Raw genomic sequence first — 6,806 nt, 5'->3', positions numbered from 1 at the left:
GGAGAATGGGGAAAGTTACATAGCAAATACAGATGAGAGGACTGTGGATCAAAAGAAAAGAAAAAAAAATGAAGAAAAGGTAGATGGGGCTAGGAGAGAAGTTAAGAACAACCAGAAAAAAACTTCTAGAAATAAAACTACAAACAGACAAAATGTATATAATATTATATATGTATAAATAACAGCTGGAGGTGGGACAGGAGAAAGGATTAGAAGATATAGCAGAGGGAGGGAGGGAGCATGTAGGGAAGGGGGTCCTCTCCCTGGCCCTTGCTATGGGTTTAAGTGCTGAAATGAAAAATGATGAGGATGAGGATGATGGCACATATTATGCCAAGGATGATCATCATTTTTGAGGGTTTTTTCCCCCACCAGTATTTTTGCATGAATTTAGTAGTGTTTGTCACGAACTAGGAAGCCCCAGTCTGGAGTTCAGTGCACAATCATCTAGTTCTTTCTTTTTTTTTTTTAAATTACTTAAAAAAATTTTTTTTTCATCCATATAGTCAAGTATATTTTCAAGTTACAAAATATCCTTCTACCCTCCCTTCTCAATCCCTTCGCCTCAGTGATGAACAGTTAGGTTAGCATTGTATATACAAATTTTTTTTAGCTCTGGTCTTTTCATCAGAAATTTTTGGAATTCTCCCATTTCGTTAGATGTCCATCTTTTCCCCTGGAACAGAAGGTTCAGCTTTGCAGTAAAGTAGATTCTTGGCTGCATTCCAAGCTCCTGTGCTCTTCGAAATATCTCGTTCCAGGCCCTTCGATCCCTTAAAGTTGATGCAGCCAGGTCCTGCGTGATCCTTACTGTGGCTCCTTGATATTTAAATTGTTTCCTTGTGGCTGCTTCCAGGATTTTCTCTTTTATCTGATAGTTCTGGAGTTTGGCCACAACATTGCTTGGTGTTTTCATTTTAGGATCTTTTTCTGGTGGGGACCGATGTACTCTTTCAATAACTACTTTGCCCTCCGATTCCATGATATCAGGACAGTTTTCCATCATTAGATCCTGTAATATTAAGTCCAGGCTTTTTTTTCCCCCTCTTCAATGTTTTCAGGAAGTCCTATAATTTTCAGGTTGCCCCTCCTCAATCTATTCTCGAGGTCAGTGCTTTTGTTTATGAGGTATTTTACATTTGTTTCTATTTTTTCTATTTTTTGATTTTGTTTAACTGATTTTTGCTGTCTCATGGAGTCATTAGTTTCTGTAGACTCCATTATTTTTTGGGGGGGAGGAATTTTCTTCATTAACCTTTTGCCACTCCTTTTCCAATTGGTCAATTCTACTTTTGGAAGAGCTTTCCATTTGACCAATTGAGGTTTTGAGAGAATTAATTTCTTTTTGCATTTGCTCGTTTGAGGATCTGAGAGAATTATTCTCATTTTGTAATTGTCCAATTGATGATCTGAGAGATCTATTATCCTTTTGTGTTTGTCCAATTGTACTTTCTAAGGTATTGTCTCCCCCAAATTTTTAAGCTCCTTCCTTATTTCTTCAAGGAAGTCTTTCTGTGCTGGAGACCAGATTGTATTCTCCTCAGAGGTTCCAGGTCTCTCTGAGTTGGGGTCTTTCCCTTCCAGGAATTTTTCTATGGATCCACCTTTCCGCTGACCCTTCTTCATTACGCTAAGACATTGAGTTGGGGGGGGGGGCTGGTTCACCTGGGCTTGGGATCACTAAAGGCTTTACTGAGTACAGTTTCTCTGGATGGCCAGTAGGAGGTGCTCGTTGCCCTCTCTGGAGTGTCTGTGACCTTGGTTGGGAGGCCTTCTCCCTTTGCCCGAAGGCAGGAGTTGGACCCATTGAATTCTTTTGCCTTCAATCAATGGTGGGCTTTACCCTGGCCTGAGGTCATTCCACAGCTGGGCTGGTTCTTTTACTCACACACCTGGGCCTGAGGCAGAAGTAATTTGCCTTTGTTTGAGGAGAAGTCTCTGTGCAATGGAGAAGTGCCCTCAGCATTTCTCAGACCTGAGGAGCCCAGGGATGGTGTCTTCGGTTATCCTACACCAAAATACTTGCCCCAGCCTGGGCCTGGAGCTCCAGGGGGACAGCACCAACACCAGAGCCTCTGCTTCCCTGAGGACCCAAGCCCCTTTTGTCCCGCCCCACCACTGATTCAGCAGGTCCACTCTCAGGCCCTCAGACTCCCGGTTCCAATTCAGCTGTTAATCTGGCTGATCGGGGCAGATCCTCCCTTGGAGCCCAGACTCACCTGCCTGGATTCATCCAAAGCTGCTGCGGGAGACGAATCCTGAGGTAGCTGTTCTTCTGGCTTTTCTTTCTGGGTTTTCTGGATCGGATTTCTTTTAAGAGGTTTGTTTCGTGTGATAGATGGGGAAGAGATCAGGAGACTTTAGAACTGTGCCTGTCTTCTCTCTGTCATCTTGGCTGGAAGTCAGTCGTATATACATATTTTTGATAAATGTATTTGCAGATTAGTTATTTTTGGTGTGTGAGATTAGGATTAAGGGAAAGAGATACAAAAGAGATCATTTTTATAAAGTGTTCATCAGATTCTAAAGGGTTGTTTTTTGTTTTGTTGTGTTTTTTGTTCTTCAAAACGGGGATAACATTGATAATAGCTTGTCAAAAACAGTTATCCTAGCTCTCTGAAATGCTGAGAGAAGCTGCTTCCATCAAGGTTGATCATCTCACAAAGTTGTTATTAATGTGTACATTGTTCTCTTGGTTCTGCTCCCTGCCCCCAGCATCAGATCCTGTAAAACATTCTGTGCATCTCTAGAGTCCAACCACTTATGGTTACTTATAGAAAATTAAGATTATATAGTATTCATGTACAGTAACTCATTTAACCATTCCCTAATTGATGGACATCCAATTCTTTGTCACTACAAAAAGAGCTGTTTATGAATATATTGGAACATGTGGGACTTTTCTCATTTTTTTATGATTTCTTCTGCATATAGGCCTAGAATTGGAATTGCTGGATCAAAGGGAATGAACATTTTTATTGTTCTACATTGCTCTCCAGAATGGTTAGATCCTTTCACAACTCCACCAACAATGCATCAATGTCCCAGTCCTCCCACAATATTTTTAACATTGATCATTTTCCGCTTTTCTTTTCTTGGCCAGTCTGATAGTGTAAAGTGATATCTCACTATTGTTTTAATTTGCATTTCTCTAATCAACAATGAGTTGGAGCACTTTTTTCATATGACTACATGTAGAATATGAATTCATATGAATAGAAAACTGTCTATTCATATCCTTTGACTGCTTATGAATTGGGCAATGACTTGTAACTTTATAAATTTGCTTCCATTCTGTATATATATATTAGAAAAGAAACCTTTATTAGAACTCCTAGTTGTGAAGATTGTTTCCCAGTTTTCTGCTTTCCTTCTAATTTTGGAAGCATTGATTTTAATAGTGTAAAATCTTTTTAATATAATATAGTCAAAATCATTCATTTTATATTTTATATTGTACTCTAATTCTTGTTTGGTCATAAATTTTCTCCCCTTTCCATAGATGTGATAGATAGAGGTTTTCTTGGTCTTTTAATTTATCTATGGTGTTGCTCTTTATGCCTATATCCTATATCCATTTTGACCTTATTTTCATACAGGGTGTGAGATGTGGGTCTATGTCTAGGTTTTACCATACCATTTTCCAATTTTCCGAACAATATTTGTCAGATAGTGAGTTCTTATCCCAGAAACTGATGTCTTTGGGTTTGTAAAACAGTAGATTGCTGTAGTAATTTACTGTGGTTTTTCTTGGAACCTATCCTAAACCACTGATAAATTATCCTTTCTTATCCAGTATCAGGCAGTTTTGATGGGTGCCATTTTATAGTATAGTTTTAGATCTAGTAGAATTAAGCCACCTTCCTTTACATTTTTTTCTATCAGTTCCCTTGCCATTCTTGCCCTTTTGTTGCTCCAGTTGAATAGCTCCAGAACTGTTTTTTTGGTAAAATATTTTTTTGGTAGTTTGATTGGTATGACACTCATTAAGTAATTTAATTTGGATAGAATTGTCATTTTGAATATATTACCTCAACCTAACCATGAGCATTTTACATTTTTCCAATTATTTAGATCTGACTTTCTTTGGGTGAGAAGTGTTTTATAATTGTGTTCATACAGTGTCTGGGTTTGTCTTGGGAGGTAGATTGTAAGAATTTAATGTTGTCTATAGTTATTTTAAATAGAATTTCTCTTTCTATATCTTGTTCTTGGACTTTGCTTTTCACATATAGAAATGCTGATGATTTATGTAGGTTTATTTTATGTCCTTCTGCTTTGCTGAATTTGTTAATTGTTTCAAGGAGTTTTTAGAGGATATACTTCGGGTTCTCTAGATATACCATCATTCCAAAGAGTGAAAGTTTGGTTCCTCATTGCCAATTCTGTTTCCTTCTATTTGTTTTTCTTCTCTTATTACTAAAATTCACATTTATAATACTATATTGAATAATAATGGTTATAATGGACATCCTTGTTTCACTCCTGATTTGGAAATGCTCCACGTTTATCCCCTATACACACACACACACACACACACACACACACATATATATATATATATATATATATATATATATATATATATGTATGTATATATATATTATATAAAATATTTGTTGATAGTTTTAGGTGGATACTATTCATTATTTTAAGGAAAACTCCATTTACCTCTAAGGTTTCTAGTGATTTTAATAGGAATGGATGTTGTATTTTATCAAAGGCTTTTTCAGAATCTATTGAGATAATCATATGATTTGTATTGGTTTTGCTATTGATATATTCAATTATATTGAGTGATTTCCTAATATTAAACCATCCCTGTCTACCTGGTATTAATCCTACCTGATGATGGTATATAATCCTAGTAATAACCTGCTGTAATCTCATTGCTAAAATTTAATTTAAGATTTTTGCTTCAATATTAATTAGGGATATTGGTCTATAATTTTCTTTGTCTGTTTAGTTTCTTCCTGGTTTAGGTATCAGTACCATGTTGGTGTTATAAAAGGAGTTTGACAGAACTCCTTCTTCTATTTTTTTAAAAAATATAGTTTATGTAGAAAAGGAATTAATTTTTCCTTGTAAATCCATCTGGATCAAGAGACTTTTGCTTAGGGAGTTTATTGATGGTTTCTTCAATTTCTTTTTTTGAGATGGGGTTATTTAAGTAATTTATTTCCTCTTCTGTTAATCTGGGAGATTGGTATTTTTGTAAATATTCATCCATTTCATTCAGGCTATTCAATTTATTGGCATACAGTTCAGCAACGTAGCTCCAAAGTAACTCTATAATTCCCTCCTCATTGATGGTTAGTTTTCCCTTTTCATTTTTGATACTAGTAATTTGGTTATCTTCTTTCTTTTTTTAAATTATATTAGCCAAAGTTTGCCTATTTTATTGACTTTTCATGAAACCAATTCTTAGTTTTGTTAGATCAGTGGTTTTCTTGCTTTCAATTTTATTATTCTCTTCTTTGCTTTTCAGAATTTCTAATTTGATATTTAATTGGGGATCTTTTATTTGTTCTTTTTCTAGATTTTTTAGTTGTATACCCAATTCATTTATCTATTCTTTCTCTATTTTAATCATATAAGAATTTAGAGATATAGTTTCCCCTCAAAACTGCCTTGGCTGTATCCCATAAATTTTACTATGAAAATCATCTAGTTCTGATAACTTCTGGTATCACTCTAGGAGCTGGTCCACATTCATCTGCATGATATCTATCATCTCATCCACCTGGGTCTGCGTTTGCTGCAACCTCCTGATGCTAGTAAGGTTTGGGGAGGCAATAGGAGGGTCCCTTTTTCCTGCTGGGGTAACAGAGGGCATGGCAGGAGTAGACATGGTGAGGGCAGACAGATGCTCAGGTGAGCAGGGGGAGTGGTGACCTCAATGATTTTTTGAAAGGTGTCTGGGTTCTTCTTGCTTTGATCATGACTTTGAGAAGAACTATAATTTTTAAATTCTCTCTCATGCATCTATTTTCCAGATTATTTTTCCTAAGGAAATATTTCATATTGTCTTCTATTTTTACATTCTATTGCTTTGATTTTATTTGTTTCTTGATTCATAAAGTTATTAGCTTTCATTTGCTCAAATCTTATTTTTAAGGAATAATTTTCTTCACTGAGTTTTTATACATCTTTCCATTTGGTAAATTCTACTTTTTAAGGAGTTTTTTTTTTCTTCAGTGAATTTCTATGCCATTTTTCTATTTGGGTAATTTTACTTTTTATATCTCCTTTACCATTTGACCTAGTCTTTGTTTTAAGGTGCTATTTTCTTCAGTCTTTTTTCTTGTATAAGTCTCCTTTATCAAGTTGTTGACTTTTTCCCCCCATGATTTCCTTGGATCACTCTAATTTCTCTTCCCAATTGTTCCTCTATCTCTTTCTCCCTGGACTTTCAAAATTCTTTTCAAAATTCTCTTTCATGGCTTGAGATCAATTCATAGTTTTCTTGGAGGCTTTGGATGTAGTATTTTTGACATTGTTGACTTGTTCTGATCATGTGTTTTAATTGTGTGTTTGTTACCATGGTAAGTTTCTATTGTCAGTTTTTTTTCTATTATTTGTACTATTTTTTTCCCCTGCCTATTACTTAAATTTTAACTCTTTGTTAAAGTTTGTCTCTGCTTCCATGGTGGAGTATGTACTGCTCCAATTTCCAGGAGATTTTTGCATCTGTATTCATAGATATCTCTAGGAATTTATGTTTTCACTTCTTTTAAGGTAGTGTGATCTAAGGAGAGATATGTTTACTGCTCTCCTGCTCTGTACTCTTCTGAAGAACTTTGTAT

General features: G+C 35.6%; 1 pseudogene; it reads right to left on the bottom strand.

The window, feature by feature from the left end:
- Positions 1-281: 281 nt before the first annotated feature.
- Positions 282-5,851, bottom strand: LOC141498801 (vesicle-associated membrane protein 2 pseudogene; annotated as a pseudogene).
- Between the last annotated feature and the right edge of the window lie 955 nt (positions 5,852-6,806).

This window comes from Macrotis lagotis, chromosome X (genome assembly GCF_037893015.1).
Source record: "Macrotis lagotis isolate mMagLag1 chromosome X, bilby.v1.9.chrom.fasta, whole genome shotgun sequence".
NCBI classification, from domain to species: Eukaryota; Metazoa; Chordata; class Mammalia; order Peramelemorphia; family Peramelidae; genus Macrotis; species Macrotis lagotis.
This window is presented reverse-complemented; position numbering and strand designations above follow the sequence as displayed.